The sequence below is a fragment of the Protopterus annectens genome, chromosome 9.part0 (genome assembly GCF_019279795.1).
Source record: "Protopterus annectens isolate FY-2018-M chromosome 9.part0, PAN1.0, whole genome shotgun sequence".
NCBI classification, from domain to species: domain Eukaryota; kingdom Metazoa; phylum Chordata; order Ceratodontiformes; family Protopteridae; genus Protopterus; species Protopterus annectens.
Genome location: NC_056743.1, coordinates 1,836,552,969 through 1,836,573,016, shown reverse-complemented (window position 1 = coordinate 1,836,573,016; position 20,048 = coordinate 1,836,552,969).

The window sequence follows — 20,048 nt, the reverse complement described above, 5'->3', positions numbered from 1 at the left end:
GTCCATACTGTTACATAGTTCCTGCATGGGGCAAAGGGCTCACTGGGATGAAGAGTGTCAACAGATACCTCTATGGTTGATGAAGACAGTGAACCTTGTAAAGTGGACTTTGGGATGTGTACTGGGAGTACCATGGCCTAAAAATGTAAAACCCACCCCCCAATGGATATAGTTCACCCACCAATGGATATAGTTCTCTCTCAGACACATACGCAGGATATGGTTCTCACACACACACACACACACACACACACACACACACACACACACACACACACACACACACACACACACACACACACACACACACACACACACACACACACACACACACACACACACACACACATGCACACTAGGGGAATGGCCATGGAGCCTTTACAAGCCTAGCCCATGAGAATACCCTGGCATTGTGCAACCTGATGAGAGTCCCCAGTGTGTCTAATGAGTATAGCCAGTGGAGTGATCCCCGGGGTGGGATTTCTATTCCCCATCCACTCATCCAGATTTCTCTTGAAGATGGCCAGTGAGGTGCTTTGCTTGACATGTATGTGAAGTCTATTCCATAGCGTGGGCAGTCTCTGGGTTATGTACCTGTCCCTCCAGCATGTTCTGTTGATTATGAAAATGGGGTTGAGGTCTCTGGGGCATGTGGTTTGGACAGATTTGGTTCTTTAAATGTAACATTCCTGACAGAGCTGGGTCAGACATGGCTTACACACACAAATACACTCATACACACATTTGCCAGGACTGACATTAGCAGCCCTGCCTTTCTTGTTAGTCAGTCCATACTGTTACATAGTTCCTGCATGGGGCACAGGGCTTACTGGGCTGAAGAGTCAGACAGGGATCGCCTCTAAGTAACCAGTATGAGACCGAGAATAGTTGGAGTTATTGGAATCTGTCCATATAGGGCAAGTATTTAAGGCCTAGGATCCTCTTTGTGAGGTACTTTTGCAGCCTCTCCAGTTGTTGCAGGTGCTCAGTGAGATACATGCCAAATGGGTCATTGTACTCATTGATTGGCCTAATGAGGGGAGAGTAGAGGGAGGCAATGTCCTCTTACATCCTGGATGCAACACCCTTAGTAATGAGATGTGACACATAGAATGACTTTCTGAGCACAGTGGCACTGTGGTGGTCAACAGAGAGCTCGCTGTCAACCTGTGTTCCCAGTTGTTTTGTAATGACTTCAGTGTTCCATGGACTACTACCAATGTGATAATTCATGGGAACCATGTTGTTCCCAAAGGAGATGGTGGCACATTTTCTGGCATTGAGCTACAGTCCAGGATTCTGATACCAGTCATAGGTCTCAGTGAGGCCTTTATGCACGATGTCAGCATCACGTGGGGAGGCAATAATAGCACCCACCTTGCAGTCATCTGTGAACATTCTCAGCCAGCGTCCCTTTGTGTTGGGCTTGACTTCAGATGTGTAGATCCCAAACACTAGGGGACCCAGGACAAGACCCTGTGGGAGCCCACTCATGACTGGTCAGCAGTCTGACATGGATACTGCTGCTTTCAGGCTATGGGTTCTATCTGTGAGCCAGTTTGCAAGCCATCTAGTGATATAGGGGTTGATGCCTAACTGAATGTGTTTGCCTATGATTCCTGAGTGGGGAAGGGTATTCAAGGATTAGAAGGGTCATCTATCTTGTTATTTATTCCATACTGCGGAATCATTATTACATGTGGCACAGAACTTATAGGGCTACAGAGTGTCTACAGCTACCTCTACAGTGGATGACAACAGTGGGCTTTGTAAAGTGGATATTGGGACATGTACTGGGTGGGCAACAGCAAAAAAATTGCAAAACCCACTTCCCAATGGATATGGTTCTCACACAAACACGCACCCACACACATTTGGCAGGACTGAGATTAGAAGCCCTAGTTACTGATACTACAGTGCTATGCATTTATCACACATGTCACGGTGCTTATAGGGTGAAGGGTGTCCCAAGGTACTTCTAAGGTGAGAAACTTCACTGGCCCTTGTAAAGTATGGCAATGGGTGATGTACTGGGTGAGAGAGGCCACAAAATATTTTGACCTACACATATACACTCACACACACATTTGCCATAACTAAGATTAGACCCCCTCCCTAATCAGTTATTTTCACTATAGTGTTGCACAATTATCGCAGGTGAAATGGATTGCCCAAAGGTACTTCTAAGGTGACTGACATCAGCAGTATTGCTAAAGTAGGGCAATGGCAAGTGTACTGAGCATGAACAGGTTCAAAATCTTTAACTTATATACACAAACATGCATACGTTTACATTTGCCATGACTGATATTAGAACCCCTACCTATCTAGTTATTTACACTATAATGTCATACAATTACCACTCGTGCCACAGAGCTCACAGGGCTCTAGATTACCCAAAGGTACTTCTAAGGTGACTGCCATCAGTAGGACTGCTAATGTAGGGCAATGGCAAGTGTACTGGGTGTGAACAGGCTCAAAACCTTTAACCTACAGACACACACACACACTTTTACATTTGCCAGGACTAAGATTAAAACCACTACCCAGCTAGTTATTTGTACTACAGTGCTATGTAATTATCGCATGTGCCATAGAGCTTCTAGGGCTGTAAGTTGCCCAAAGGTTCGTCTAAGGTGACTGACATTAGCAGGGCTGCTAGTAGGGCAATGGCAACTGTATTGGGTGTGAACAGGCTCAAAATATTTAACTTACAGACACACAAACACACACACTTTTACATTCTCACAGATTATCCAGCGTCATGCCTCATATATCTGGTCAGTTTCCCTTCACATTGTTGTTTTCTAGCACATTTCTTGCAAATCACTCAGGGTTGCAGTCAGGGAATACTGATAGAATATTAGAGTTTCAGACTTCACACCCTTCATGACATCCATGCTACTACACACGCCCTCTGTTATTCTAGCAACTTTCTAACATTATGAGAGCAATATTTCAAATGTGTCCCTATAGTTGGGCCTTTATTCCACCATTATGTATGTCTTTGTCCAGATTTCTTCCTCTACAAGTTTAAGAGGTATGCTACTAGCATTTAGCAGCATGGCCTTACATTTGCATTTGTTGACTGTGTTATGTTGGTAGTATGGACCCCATGACATTCCCTGCAAAGGCACTATGGCTAAGGCATGGGCCTTTGCCAGAGGCCTATAGGCCATGTGAGATGGATGCAGGCCATCTGTAGCAAAGCAGTGTGTTCTGTCACTCATATGTTCCTAGGCTGCCAAGCAGTGGACCCCCCCCTCCCCGGGGTGACAATGGTAAGTGACAGAATGCACTGCTGCACTACTCAGCACCATACCTCTGTACATATGTGAGCCATACATCTGGACATAGCCATGAGTAATTGGGTGACAAAGGTCTACATATACAGACCATTGTAACTACTGGCCTTACAAACCTGGAAGGGTGATACAATAACAGATTTTGCATTTGCATGCATTTTCTATAGCATATGAAGTCTGAGACACTGCAATCTGTCAATATTTTCTGACTTTAGACTGTGGTTTGCCAATGATTTGCAAGACAACTACTATTTCCGAGTAAAGACACCACAATATGATGCAAATTTGTGTACATTCTGCAAAGTTCTGTACAATTGTGAGGTATGGTAGGCACTATATATGTTACTCCAACCTGTGTACTGTTCATATGTGTGGCCCCCTGTACATGACCTGTCCAGCTTCCTGACAGTAATGGATATTGATATCTGGACAGAGTATGTACAACTCCCACCGTAGATGTAGTTAACATGCAAAATAGTTGGCGCTGCATTTCATGGAACATGGCCCTGTCTACCACAGTACTGTAGTCCACTAGGACACAACAGCCATGAGAAGTTGCTGGCCACATCCCGACAGTATTCCCACACATATGCATAGCTCATTGACCCCTGCATATTGTGGACATGCAACAAGTTATCATGTTGATTGGGACAGCCCTGGCAATGTGTGCTCTGCTGCTATTACCCTACAAACCTACATGTTACTGCATTTCTATGGGAATATGGGTGTGGGGGGCACACCTGTCAACAGTACACATTTGCACAGACTGTGCTGATATTGGCTTTACATTTTGGTTCCATTTAGCATAGTATTGTGCCCTGTCTTGGAGAATAGAGGCATATCACTAGAGACCACAGGTTAGATTGTATAGCATACAATTGAGTTTCAGACTTCTTACCCTTCAGAGTCTTACTGCAAATGCAAGTCCTGCTGTGATATCACTGTGTAAGCCTATATGGGGGTATTCCATCATTGTCACCATTTTCATGCCTTTGCCAGACATTCCTTTATGGTTTTCTACAGCTGACTTGCTGTGTTACTCTGGAGGTGAGTATGGGATCCCCACAGTGACATCCATGCATGTGACCTATGACCCCCCCATTTGTTGGCCACCACATATACTGCAGTGGGATTTGTCACCTTAAATGATACTGCATAATGTGGGGAAGCCAGTATTGTGCAGACATTTCCTGGTATCCCACATAACTGTCAGTTGTCTGCTGGTATCCCAGTAGGCCACCCCATTTCCTTGTATGCATGCAGCATTATCATAGATATGCTACCAACACACAGTAATTCATTCATTTATTGTTAAGAAGACTGACTAACCTTGTGCCTGTGGCAGTTGTAAGGATGGTGATTGAGGGCTGCCTATATTGGATGCACACAGTACACTACCTATACATGGTGAGTTACAGGTAATGTGATGTGTTTAGCATCCATTTTACTGTGTGTGTGAGTAAGAGAGGTGTCAGTCCCTGAGTCCCTACAGTGTTAGAGTGTGTGCTATGCGTTGCCTCTTTGTCAAGGCCTGGGCATACTGGGCATGCTTCTGTCTGCCTATGGGAGCAGGCTCAGGGCTTCCTCTTCTGAGTTCCATTGTGCCTGTGGGGACCTTGGCAATGGTAGGGGCTGTGTGGCCCTTCCTCGTGCTGTTCCTGCTGCATCTGTTTCCATGGGATCATATTGTGTAGCATGGCACATACGATGAACATGTGTGCACATGTTGCTAGAGAATATTGCAAGGCTCCAGCAGATATGTCAAGGCAGTGGAACCATGACTTGAGCATCCCAAACACACACTCTATAATGATCCTGGTTTGTGCATGTGCCTCATTATGGCATTCTTGAGTGTGTGTGTGTGTGTGTGTGTGTGTGTGTGTGTGTGTGTGTGTGTGTGTGTGTGTGCGTGTGTGTGTGTGTGCGTGTGTGTGTGTGTGTGTGTGTGTGTGTATTTCTTATGGATGTCATCATCCATGGCTTCAGTGTATCTCCAGCATCCCTCACCAGATGGCCATGTGGGGTGCCCCCACTGGCAAATGCCTGGTACAGCTGTGACAAATGTCAGATGTGGGAGTCGTGATAGCTTCCAGGGCTGCCAGCACACACATTCATGATAATGCCCTGGGCATTGCACACAACCTGACACTTGATGGAGGGGAAGCCCTTGCGGTTTATGTAGACCCTACCCTGTTCACCAGGTGGTGCTCTGATGTGGATGTGCATGCAGTCTATTGCACCCAGTACCTCCGGGTATTCTGCTACATGGTGGATGAGATGCATGTTGCTGCTCCTCTCCTCACGGGTGTTGCGGAAGTAAATGTGCTCACTGGCATGTGGTAGGATGGCATCCAGGAACTGGTGGAGTACCCTGGATGAGGATGCCTGTAAGACCCCCATGATGTCCCCAGTAGGTCTTTGGAAAGGATCTGTAGCTAGTATTCTTAAGGCTACACATACCTTGGTATCCACTGGTATGGGCTCCCCTCTGTTGACTCTGGGACTGAGTTGAGGCCGGCACAGCTTGATGATTTTCTGTAGTATGTCTCTGTCCACCCTGGAGCTCTACTATCTCCAGATCATGTAGCCCATGGTAAGTTACCCTGGGTCTGAACACTCTTCTCCTCTCCTTAGTCTGTAGTGGTTGTTAGCATTATTCTCCTCACTGCCCTAAGCCTCTAGCACATACTGATGGATCAAAGCAATGGCAGACCCTAACATGTTTTGGTTACATTTCCCTCACATGTGTACACCAATGGTGCAGAGTTTGTGGAAAAAATCAGACTGCAAGTTTATACTGTTGTGCTGTAGATGCTGCCTGTATGATTAGCTGACTATGATGCATTCCACCTGCCAACTATGTTATTTGTACTTGATTGCTTGTATTCTGCTATTTCCCTTTTTTCCCCTTTTTTCTCTTCCCATTTCCACACCTTTTACGCCCCAAGACGCACCGCGCAAACCTGGTGTCCAAATGTAAACAGTCCTGCTATTTCCAGTCTTTTTTTTGTTTTAGACCCAGTGTGCACTACTCAAACCTATTTAGCTAAGGTAAACAAGAGAAATGGCCCTCCCCTGGACATGAACACACTCTTCATTTCATGGAATAAGTCAATACAGCATCAGCCACACCCCCTTGTTTAGCTGTGCTTAGCTAAACTTATTTAGTAGCCATGGAGCTCCAATATGGTTACACCAAGCATGACACCCCTCTTTTCATGTCTGCTGCTCCTCCTGCTTACACCACTGCCTTATAACACCTACATGTTTAGGTGCAGTTCGGCACTTAGCTTCTTTTTATGATTCAGTCAATTTCTCTCATTAGCATACCCCACTGCCTTAATCACTAGTTACTGCACTACACCAGAGCCTTTCTCCTTAGCAACCACTGTTCCCTGATATTGGTTTGATTCTGAATGCCATAGACTATAATGGCAAAATGCAGATTTCACTTAAAATTGCCTTTTCACATTTTTTTTTATTTTCAGCACAATCCCGTTTGCCCGTTGCTGCCCTATGATTAAACATCTGAGATTGGCCAAAAAACTTATTTTCATAATTTTGCAACACTTTACCATACCAATGGCCATATATTTGGCCATTAGCATGCCTAAGGAGTATAATACATGCTTTACTTTGAGCTGTCATGCCTCTGTTTTGATTTTTGTAGAAATGTATTCGGCTACTAGCTGAATACATTTCTGCACCTCCCACTATTCCCGCACAGATGCCTGCCTGCTTTCTGAATCACTAATTCACCTCATTTGCATGGTTGTCACCAGCAAATGAGGTAATTTGCATTATTCAGTGGTGTCCATGCGGGAATAGTGCTGCAAGGCTTGTGCACGTCAAAAGGATTGTTTATTGGGTTGCTCGGTGGCCATATTCTGTGCAGGAATGGCTACACTATTCCTGCATGAAAAGTTTGGCTTATTGAATCCCAGGGAAGGTCTTTCCTTCTGTCTCTGCAGCCAGCCTGGTGGAAATGGGCATCGTGAGGCAATGTACCAGTTGTGTAATGCTTACTTACAACGACCTAATTCTTAAACAATCAGATGCAATGTGTGAGATATGCAATTATTCATTAGCGCTGAAGGCAAGGCTCTCAGTTACAGCCACTACAATTACCAAATAAGTTGTCAGAAATGCCCAACACCACATTCTACCTACCACTCACATTGAAGACCAACCACAAAGATTGTCATATGTTGAGGCTGTTACTCTATCCAAGCCTCAAAGGCCTCCTTGATGCAGTTATAACAATAGGGATCCTCAGCAGCCAAACATTCTACCAAATTAATGCCCTCTGTCAGATTGTCAGCCTAGCTATATGGAATTTTGTAAATAATTATATGAAATTTGTGAATATTAATATGATTTATACAGAAATGTAATGAAAAGAGATACTGCCAACCCAGTTATCTGGAATTTTGTAAGTAGTCATATGTCATCTGTGAATATCAGCAGGATGCAATTACTTGTGTTACCACTATATTAGAACTGTATGTTGTCAGTATATCAAGCAGCAGGTACAGAAGTGTGTGTGAAAAGGGTTTGTACAGTACTGAACTTAAGGATGTGTCCACAGTGTACCCTACTGGAAAAGAACAGAAATGTATATAAACTATTGTACCTGTGTATATGTATATGCTTTAACAGTAGGAACTGGCACATAGAAAGTTAACTTGCAAAACTTCAGGACAAATACACATACACAAATACAATTACCACTCGTGCCACAGAGCTCACAGGGCTCTAGATTACCCAAAGGTACTTCTAAGGTGACTGCCATCAGTAGGACTGCTAATGTAGGGCAATGGCAAGTGTACTGGGTGTGAACAGGCTCAAAACCTTTAACCTACAGACACACACACACACTTTTACATTTGCCAGGACTAAGATTAAAACCACTACCCAGCTAGTTATTTGTACTACAGTGCTATGTAATTATCGCATGTGCCATAGAGCTTCTAGGGCTGTAAGTTGCCCAAAGGTTCGTCTAAGGTGACTGACATTAGCAGGGCTGCTAGTAGGGCAATGGCAACTGTATTGGGTGTGAACAGGCTCAAAATATTTAACTTACAGACACACAAACACACACACTTTTACATTCTCACAGATTATCCAGCGTCATGCCTCATATATCTGGTCAGTTTCCCTTCACATTGTTGTTTTCTAGCACATTTCTTGCAAATCACTCAGGGTTGCAGTCAGGGAATACTGATAGAATATTAGAGTTTCAGACTTCACACCCTTCATGACATCCATGCTACTACACACGCCCTCTGTTATTCTAGCAACTTTCTAACATTATGAGAGCAATATTTCAAATGTGTCCCTATAGTTGGGCCTTTATTCCACCATTATGTATGTCTTTGTCCAGATTTCTTCCTCTACAAGTTTAAGAGGTATGCTACTAGCATTTAGCAGCATGGCCTTACATTTGCATTTGTTGACTGTGTTATGTTGGTAGTATGGACCCCATGACATTCCCTGCAAAGGCACTATGGCTAAGGCATGGGCCTTTGCCAGAGGCCTATAGGCCATGTGAGATGGATGCAGGCCATCTGTAGCAAAGCAGTGTGTTCTGTCACTCATATGTTCATAGGCTGCCAAGCAGTGGACCCCCCCCTCCCCGGGGTGACAATGGTAAGTGACAGAATGCACTGCTGCACTACTCAGCACCATACCTCTGTACATATGTGAGCCATACATCTGGACATAGCCATGAGTAATTGGGTGACAAAGGTCTACATATACAGACCATTGTAACTACTGGCCTTACAAACCTGGAAGGGTGATACAATAACAGATTTTGCATTTGCATGCATTTTCTATAGCATATGAAGTCTGAGACACTGCAATCTGTCAATATTTTCTGACTTTAGACTGTGGTTTGCCAATGATTTGCAAGACAACTACTATTTCCGAGTAAAGACACCACAATATGATGCAAATTTGTGTACATTCTGCAAAAGGTCTGTACAGTTGTGAGGTATGGTAGGCACTATGTAGGTTACTCCAACCTGTGTACTGTTCATATGTGTGGCCCCCTGTACATGACCTGTCCAGCTTCCTGACAGTAATGGATATTGATATCTGGACAGAGTATGTACAACTCCCACCGTAGATGTAGTTAACATGCAAAATAGTTGGCGCTGCATTTCATGGAACATGGCCCTGTCTACCACAGTACTGTAGTCCACTAGGACACAACAGCCATGAGAAGTTGCTGGCCACATCCCGACAGTATTCCCCACACATATGCATAGCTCATTGACCCCTGCATATTGTGGACATGCAACAAGTTATCATGTTGATTGGGACAGCCCTGGCAATGTGTGCTCTGCTGCTATTACCCTACAAACCTACATGTTACTGCATTTCTATGGGAATATGGGTGTGGGGGCACACCTGTCAACAGTACACATTTGCACAGACTGTGCTGATATTGGCTTTACATTTTGGTTCCATTTAGCATAGTATTGTGCCCTGTCTTGGAGAATAGAGGCATATCACTAGAGACCACAGGTTAGATTGTATAGCATACAATTGAGTTTCAGACTTCTTACCCTTCAGAGTCTTACTGCAAATGCAAGTCCTGCTGTGATATCACTGTGTAAGCCTATATGGGGGTATTCCATCATTGTCACCATTTGCATGCCTTTGCCAGACATTCCTTTATGGTTTTCTACAGCTGACTTGCTGTGTTACTCTGGAGGTGAGTATGGGATCCCCACAGTGACATCCATGCATGTGACCTATGACCCCCCCATTTGTTGGCCACCACATATACTGCAGTGGGATTTGTCACCTTAAATGATACTGCATAATGTGGGGAAGCCAGTATTGTGCAGACATTTCCTGGTATCCCACATAACTGTCAGTTGTCTGCTGGTATCCCAGTAGGCCACCCCATTTCCTTGTATGCATGCAGCATTATCATAGATATGCTACCAACACACAGTAATTCATTCATTTATTGTTAAGAAGACTGACTAACCTTGTGCCTGTGGCAGTTGTAAGGATGGTGATTGAGGGCTGCCTATATTGGATGCACACAGTACACTACCTATACATGGTGAGTTACAGGTAATGTGATGTGTTTAGCATCCATTTTACTGTGTGTGTGAGTAAGAGAGAGGTGTCAGTCCCTGAGTCCCTACAGTGTTAGAGTGTGTGCTATGCGTTGCCTCTTTGTCAAGGCCTGGGCATACTGGGCATGCTTCTGTCAGCCTATGGGAGCAGGCTCAGGGGCTTCCTCTTCTGAGTTCCATTGTGCCTGTGGGGACCTTGGCAATGGTAGGGGCTGTGTGGCCCTTCCTCGTGCTGTTCCTGCTGCATCTGTTTCCATGGGATCATATTGTGTAGCATGGCACATACGATGAACATGTGTGCACATGTTGCTAGAGAATATTGCAAGGCTCCAGCAGATATGTCAAGGCAGTGGAACCATGACTTGAGCATCCCAAACACACACTCTATAATGATCCTGGTTTGTGCATGTGCCTCATTATGGCATTCTTGAGTGTGTGTGTGTGTGTGTGTGTGTGTGTGTGTGTGTGTGTGTGTGTGTGTGTGTGTGTGTGTGTGTGTGTGTGTGTGTGTGTGTGTGTGTGTGTATTTCTTATGGATGTCATCATCCATGGCTTCAGTGTATCTCCAGCATCCCTCACCAGATGGCCATGTGGGGTGCCCCCACTGGCAAATGCCTGGTACAGCTGTGACAAATGTCAGATGTGGGAGTCGTGATAGCTTCCAGGGCTGCCAGCACACACATTCATGATAATGCCCTGGGCATTGCACACAACCTGACACTTGATGGAGGGGAAGCCCTTGCGGTTTATGTAGACCCTACCCTGTTCACCAGGTGGTGCTCTGATGTGGATGTGCATGCAGTCTATTGCACCCAGTACCTCCGGGTATTCTGCTACATGGTGGATGAGATGCATGTTGCTGCTCCTCTCCTCACGGGTGTTGCGGAAGTAAATGTGCTCACTGGCATGTGGTAGGATGGCATCCAGGAACTGGTGGAGTACCCTGGATGAGGATGCCTGTAAGACTCCCATGATGTCCCCAGTAGGTCTTTGGAAAGGATCTGTAGCTAGTATTCTTAAGGCTACACATACCTTGGTATCCACTGGTATGGGCTCCCCTCTGTTGACTCTGGGACTGAGTTGAGGCCGGCACAGCTTGATGATTTTCTGTAGTATGTCTCTGTCCACCCTGGAGCTCTACTATCTCCAGATCATGTAGCCCATGGTAAGTTACCCTGGGTCTGAACACTCTTCTCCTCTCCTTAGTCTGTAGTGGTTGTTAGCATTATTCTCCTCACTGCCCTAAGCCTCTAGCACATACTGATGGATCAAAGCAATGGCAGACCCTAACATGTTTTGGTTACATTTCCCTCACATGTGTACACCAATGGTGCAGAGTTTGTGGAAAAAATCAGACTGCAAGTTTATACTGTTGTGCTGTAGATGCTGCCTGTATGATTAGCTGACTATGATGCATTCCACCTGCCAACTATGTTATTTGTACTTGATTGCTTGTATTCTATTTCCCTTTTGTTTTCCTTTTTTTACTTCCCATTTCCACCCCTTTTAAGCCCCAAGACGCATCGTGCAAACCTGGTGTCCAAATGTAAACAGTCCTGCTATTTTCAGTCTTTTTTTTGTTTTAGACCCAGTGTGCACTACTCAAACCTGTTTAGCTAAGGTAAACAAGAGAAATGGCCCTCCCCTGGACATGAACACACTCTTCATTTCATGGAATAAGTCAATACAGCATCAGCCACACACCCTTGTTTAGCTGTGCTTAGCTAAGCTTATCTAGTAGCCATGGAGCTTCAACATGGTTACACCAAGCATGACACCCCTCTTTTCATGTCTGCTGCTCCTCCTGCTTACACCACTGCCTTATAGCACCTACATGTTTAGGTGCAGTTCGGCACTTAGCTTCTTTTTATGATCCAGTCAATTTCTCTCATTAGCATACCCCACTGCCTTAATCACTAGTTACTGCACTACACCAGAGCCTTTCTCCTTAGCAACCACTGTTCCCTGATATTGGTTTGATTCTGAATGCCATAGACTATAATGGCAAAATGCAGATTTCACTTAAAATTGCCTTTTCACATTTTTTTTTATTTTCGGCACAATCCCGTTTGCCCATTGCTGTCCTATGCTTAAACATCTGAGATTGGCCAAAAAACTTATTTTTATAACTTTGCAACACTTTACCATACCAATGGCCATATATTTGGCCATTGGCATGCCTAAGGAGTATAATACATGCTTTACTTTGAGCTGTCATGCCTCTGTTTTGATTTTTGTAGAAATGTATTCGGCTACTAGCTGAATACATTTCTGCACCTCCCACTATTCCCGCACGGATGCCTGCCTGCTTACTGAATCACTAATTCACCTCATTTGCATGGTTGTCACCAGCAAATGAGGTAATTTGCATTATTCAGTGGTGTCCATGCGGGAATAGTGCTGCAAGGCTTGTGCACATCAAAAGGATTGTTTATTGGGTTGCTCGGTGGCCATATTCTGTGCAGGAATGGCTACACTATTCCTGCATGAAAATTTTGGCTTATTGAATCCCAGGGAAGGTCTTTCCTTCTGTCTCTGCAGCCAGCCTGGTGGAAATGGGCATCGTGAGGCAATGTACCAGTTGTGTAATGCTTACTTACAACCACCTAATTCTTAAACAATCAGATGCAATGTGTGAGATATGCAATTATTCATTAGCGCTGAAGGCAAGGCTCTCAGTTACAGCCACTACAATTACCAAATAAGTTGTCAGAAATGCCCAACACCACATTCTACCTACCACTCACATTGAAGACCAACCACAAAGATTGTCATATGTTGAGGCTGTTACTCTATCCAAGCCTCAAAGGCCTCCTTGATGCAGTTATAACAATAGGGATCCTCAGCAGCCAAACATTCTACCAAATTAATGCCCTCTGTCAGATTGTCAGCCTAGCTATCTGGAATTTTGTAAATAATTATATGTCATTTGTGAATATTAATATGATTTATACAGAAATGTAATGAAAAGAGATACTGCCAACCCAGTTATCTGTAATTTTGTAAGTAGTCATATGTGATCTGTGAATATCAGCAAGATGCAATTGCTTGTGTTACCACTATATTAGAACTGTATGTTGTCAGTATATCAATCTGCAGGTACAGAAGTGTGTGTGAAAAGGGTTTGTACAGTACTGAACTTAAGGATGTGTCCACAGTGTACCCTACTGGAAAATAACAGAAATTTATATAAACTATTGTACCTGTGTATATGTATATGCTTTAACAGTAGGAACTGGCACATAGAAAGTTAACTTGCAAAACTTTAGAACAAATAGTTAGAAATTAGAAATTATCTTATAACCACATAATAAAATAGATGTTCTTTTTCAGTTCCAGTGCAACAGGAGACATAATGCCTAGAACTAGGGAGCTTTCTGCATTGTGTTGAAGACTATGTATTTTCACAGGGAGATGCTAAATGCTAGTAGTTTCTAACAATGGGGGTTTAGCCTGGGAACTGAAGTCAGGTGACAAGAAGTGATGGCATGCTGCAAGCATCCCAGCAGCAATATTTAATATTAATTTAAGAACTCTCTAAGAGAGAGAGACTGGGCATTTTGTATTTTGTGTCTGATCTGCAAACATCCACTCACCACACTTGCCTTGCTGTAAGTAAGTTAACTAGGGTACAGTAACTTCTCTTAGATTCAGTTAGGAATATAGTGAAATATAGCTTAGATGTTTTCTGTATTTATTTGAGACTGTCCTGCAATGTTGTTTTAAATTTTTCCTATGATTTTGAACTCTGATATCACTGTACATAAATATTTACTATTGTCACATTCTTTTATTATGTATTATTAAATATATTTAAACCTTTCAATTGTGGCTGGTCTGTCTAGAGATATTTAAACTCTTAGAGTACTTGCATATTTATTTGGTGACACTGTACAGGTCACTCCTAATAGCCTTGCTCTTGGTCAAACTACCATTTGGATTAATAGTAACCTTACATAGTAAGATTGGACACACTTTGCTAAGGGCCTTAAAGTAGCTGATGAGTAGTGGCTGGTGGTGGTTGAAACTACCTCGCAGTCTGGGTAGAAGGGGCATAGCTAGTAGATTTGTGCCAGCCTTTCCCAGGTGTGTGCGTATGTGTGTTTGTATGTAAAATACATCTCCAAGAGTGTGTGTGTCAGCTACTTGGGCAGGGACATGAAGCACTGGCTGGGCAGAGAGGGTGCTGGAGGTCTTGGCTTGGCCACTTAGCTGATATCTCAACTCTATAGCTGTGCCAGGGAGGAGTCTTAATGGGGATCTGGAGAAAGAGGGAGAAACTAGCCCCATACTGACTGTGGTCTCTGTGTACTCCTAAGGGAAATTACACTTTATTGTGTGTGTACTTGGCATCCTCCCAGTGTGCACGTCCCCCACTGTTGCAAGTGGTGAGGATTGGGCCCGTGTTGGGGCAGCACATATTAATTGGTGGGCAGTGGTGGGATATCCACATCACATATTGATTGGCTTGTACTGGTGGGATATCTACATATTAGGATTCAATGGTGTGGATATTGAATTCCTGTAGCCTGAAAACAGTGGTCACTAATGAAGGTGTTTGTACTCTCAGTCAGCCACACAGTGAACATTCAGAGTTTCATATCACAATTTTTTAATTTTATTTTGTTAGCTTAGTCAAGGAGAGCAGGCAAGGTTGTTAGCAGAGGAGTATAGCAAGTTGACACGAAGACAGTTGGCTGAGATGTGCTAGGCTAAAGGACTGGTTAATGTTAACCTGACTAAAGCAGAAATGATTGCAGTCTTGGGTACAGCTCCATCACAGACCAATAATCAGGAGGACAACCAGACTGACCTTGGAGATGTACAACTCTCAGGAGAATAGACAGTTCAGTCTTTCCACAGAGGACTTAAAAATCCATCTGGAGTTAAAGAGACTTGAATTGGAAGCCATACATTTGGAAATAGAATCAGCAGACTGACTGAGATGCCTGGAGGCCAAAGAGAATGAGAAACTGTGATGTCTGGAAGCTGATGAGAATGAGAGGCAGAGGCAATATGAGAAGGAGATGCTGTCTCTTCGCCAGGGTCATGGAGGTAATGGGGAAGGGAATAACCAAACCCCAGAAGCAACAAAGGTCAGTAAATTTCCTCCACAATTTACAGAGGGTGATAATTTTGACAGGTGATAATTCTGACAGTTTTATTCATTTTTGAAAGGGTATGTAAACAGTATAATGTTGACCAAGGGCTCTGGATATGGTTGCTGACCCCCTTACTCCATGGTAAAGCTGTAACTGATATTTCTAAATTGTCTGATACTGATTGCTTAAATTATAATATGGTCAACATTTGTTTTTATAATGTTTTAAGTTAACACCTGAAGCTTATTGGAAATTATTGACAAAAGTCAGTTGAAAGTGTGTGTGAATATATTGCTGAACTAAACACATATTTTCATTGGTGGGTGGGTGAGTGGATGTCAGGTCACCACTTTTGAAGGGCTGGCAGACCTTTTGGTGAGGAAACAACCGTTACCACTTTGTCTGAGGACATGGGAATCTGGTTAGTGGATAGAGAATGTAACACAGCAGATGAGATGGGGAAAAAGGGAGACCTATACCTAGTAAGCAGGGCATCACTGCACAGGAAAAGGATACCCAGTGTGGCTCATGAGTCTAAGGGAACCGATGGTGGGCAAACTAGACCACCCCAACAGAGTCCACCAGTAGCAGGGGAAGCCACTAGTGCAGGTACACATCCAGAACCAAGGGTTAAATGTTTTAAATGCAATCAGTGGGGCCATGTAGCATATAGATGTCCATTGAGGCAAGTTGAGGAACCAAAGGTGGGAGAACCAGTAAGTTGGAATGTCAGAATGCCAGAAGTAAGTTGTCTGGAGACAACAAAGGTTACTAAACTACCACAACAGGGTATATCCGATCTTAGTAGATGGGAAAGAGGCCACTGCTAAGAGAGACACAACCTCTGACCTAACTATTGTGAATCCTGCAATAGTTAAACAGGAGCACTACTTGATTGGGCAGTCAACTCCAGTCAGAGCTTTAGGAGGGACCACATTCCATATACCTTTGACTAGAATTCACCTTCACTGGGAAGGTGCAGCTTTCTGATCTTTTGTCTGTTCTACAACAGGAACATAACCTGACAGACAACTGAAGGGAGTCACTTTTGAGGGGGATGCCTGTGACACCACTTAGGAAGGCTATTGTTGTAAGGGAGCATTGCCTTAAACACATCTTGTAAAATAAATGTGACTACAGTGATGTGCAGGATTTCCTACGTGTTGTAGCACATTTCTACAAGTTGTGAATATATTTGGTTCTAGTACACACCAAGCACTACACACATCACTTTATCTGTTGTGTTAATAAAGCCTCTGCCCACAGTACACTGATTTCACAGTACCACTTTCATGCCCCCTTGGCATCAAGTGCCGACCACTTGTACTACTGACGATGGCACATGTTGACTTCTGGGAGGGTGCAGGGTTTTAACATTATGAGGGTTTGTGTCTGCCACACACGGTTATGGTGCAGGGGATGTTCTATTCCCACAGGGAATTGTCCACAGATATTTGTTAATGTAGCCATAATAGCAAACTGCCATATGTCCACATCCAGCTGTCTCACAGGGGGATATCATACTGCCTAGGCACCTGAATCCATTTTCTCTATTTATGTGATACTGTCTGGCAATTTTTTAAAAATATTTCCTGTGATTTTGAACTCTGATATCATTGTACATATATATTTAGTATTGCCTTATTCTTTTATTATTTATTATTAAATATATTTAAATCTTTCAGTTGTGGCTGGTCTGTTCAGAGATATCTAAGCTGTTAGAGTACTTGTTTGTCTATTTGGTGACACTGCACAGGCCAGTCCTAAGAGCCTTACTCTTGGTCAAACTACCATTTGGATTAATAGTAACCTTGCACAGTAAGGTTGGACACCCTTTGCAAAGGGCCTAAAGTAGCAGATAAGTAGTGACTGGTGGAGGTGGAAACTACCTTGTAGTCTGGGTGGAAGGGGGCGTAGCTAGTAAACCTGTGCCAGCCTTTCCCATGTGTGTGTGTGTGTGTGTGTGTGTGTGTGTGTGTGTGTGTGTGTGTGTGTGTGTGTGTGTGTGTGTGTGTGTGTGTGTTGTGTGTGTGTGAGCTACTTGGGTAGGGCCATGAAGCACTAGTTTGACAGAGAAGGTGCTGGAGGTCCTGGCTTGGCCACTCAGCTGTGATCTCAACTCTATAGCTATGCCATTGAGTAGTCTTATTGGGGATCTGGAGAAAGAGGGATTAAGCAGCCCCAGACTTACTGTGGTCTCTGTGTGTTCTGAAGGGAAATTACAGTTTACTCTGTGTGTGTACTTGTCATCTTCCGAGTGCGTGCATCCCCCACTGTTGCCAGTGTGAGGACTGAGGCTACTTAATTATTGGGCCAGTGTTGGGGCATCACATCCTCCATGACACATATAGCTTCAGCTCATGGTATCACATAAACCCAAAATGTAAACCTCCACACAAACAAATATTCTAGTCATAGGTGATTCCATTATCAGACACACAGATGTTCCCCTCACTAAGTTGAACAACAAGAAGGTCACGGACAGCTGCCTATCAGGGACCAGGATCCCCCAGCTCACACATGCATTCAGGACATTGAACCACAAGTCCCAGTGTGACTCTGTCATTGTGCATGTGGGTATAAATGACCTAAGATGCACCTGTCTGGACTATACAAAGAGACACATGAAGGAACTCTTGGACTATGTGTCCTAGTCTGGTATGAGCCTGGCATTAAGCAGCATTGAACAACATTCTGCCTTTTCTGGAGATGACACTGCAATATGAGCAGAAAATAATTGACTTTAACAATCGGCTTAGTTTTTGGTGCCATTTGAAGAGGATACAGCATTTATCAGCTTGAAAATATATAATTGACAGACCATGCTGTTTTGTCAGGGTTGATGTGCACCTCTATTCTTTAGGCTTTTGAATATTGGCTAAAACTGTGCCCATACCCATAGTGCCTTGTTTAGACAATACCAACCTTATAAACCTTCCAGTGCAGCAAAACCAGCCCACAATATTCTAAAGGTATTACTGCTCAGTACCAGGAGTCCAAACAAAACAACTCCTCTCCCTGCAAACTCTCCTCACCATGGAGAACAAAAACGACTGTGTAGTTATGGAGACATACTTCAAACCAATGGATGGTACATTGGTAGTACAAGGCTGTAGTATTTTCCGCATGTTTAGACCAGCTAGTGACAGGAAAGGACAAAAGGTGGAGGTGCCTTAATATTCATCAAACACAGTTACACTTCATGACTGGTTAAGCAGTATGATTTCCTCACCTTTCTCCATAAACATCTCACCATTAACAAAGTCCCATGCTATATCACTGCTGGCTTTAGGTGCCCTTCTGTGACCCAGGATGCTCATACCACATACAAAAATGAATAGGAGTTACTCTGCATTGAACCCGACACTATACTCCTGGGTGATTTCAACTACCCTACTACAAACATGGAAACATCCTCAACTTCCAATACACAGGCTCAGATATTCCTGGACTTATCATCACAAATGTTCTGGCTCATCTAGTCCCTATACCTATTAAAGGTGCCAATATATTCTTGATCTCATAGTCGCAAACATGGGGGAGCTTTGCATCTACCATACATAATGTTCTCACTTGTCAGTTAGACCATAAAGCTGCAGCCTTTGAAATTAAACTAAAACCTATGACCCTATTTAACCCTCAAACATTTAGGAATTAATCCAAAGCAAACCTCCTACAATTTTGATGCCTTGGTAAAATGTCAACTTCCTCCCCCAAACCTTGTGAATTCCACTGCCTATGCAGAATTGTATTCAGAGACCATATGCCATCATGTAAACAGCTGGAATGAGGTAGGCATACCCACCCAAAATAAGTACAGGTCTATCTCAAAGAACAAATCATCCTGGTGGAATGCCAACATTAACAAGCTGTATAAGAAAAGGAAGAAAACCATCGACAAGACTAGGAAGTGCAACGTTCATCAAGGTGACAAGTCCCTCGTTAAACTAAATAAGCAATTCAGGAGTCTTACCAAATACATCAAAACCAAATTTGAAGTAAAGATTGCCTCACAGGCAAAGGACAACCATAAAGCCTTCTTCAGCCATGTACATGACCACTAAGGTAATATATATCAGAGTATGCTGAACTAATTTTTAATCATAATCACCTATACAGGGTCCAAGGATATAGCAAATCTACCAGCAGATAAATTTAGCTCCAGTTTTATCCCACTTTCTGCCAGTGACACCTCTCAAGAGATACTCATGTAACCATCCTTGGCAATCACTAATGAACAAGCCCTGAATGTGCTCTACAAGACAAAAAATATTGCATCCATGAGCCAAGATAATGTCCCAAGATGCCTCTGAATAGCATGAAACATGACATATTGAGCTCTTTAAAATCACTGTTCATACTTCGCTTCCTGTCTTTATGTCTAGCAAATCGAAGACTGCAACAGTAATCCCTCTGCACAAGGCTGGGCAATCTACTGATCTGAGTAATTGCAGACCCATAAGTTGGATAGTCTTGCATGGAAAACCATGGAAAGAATTATCATAGATATTATAGATAAAAACAGGAACCTTCAGATACTGGAT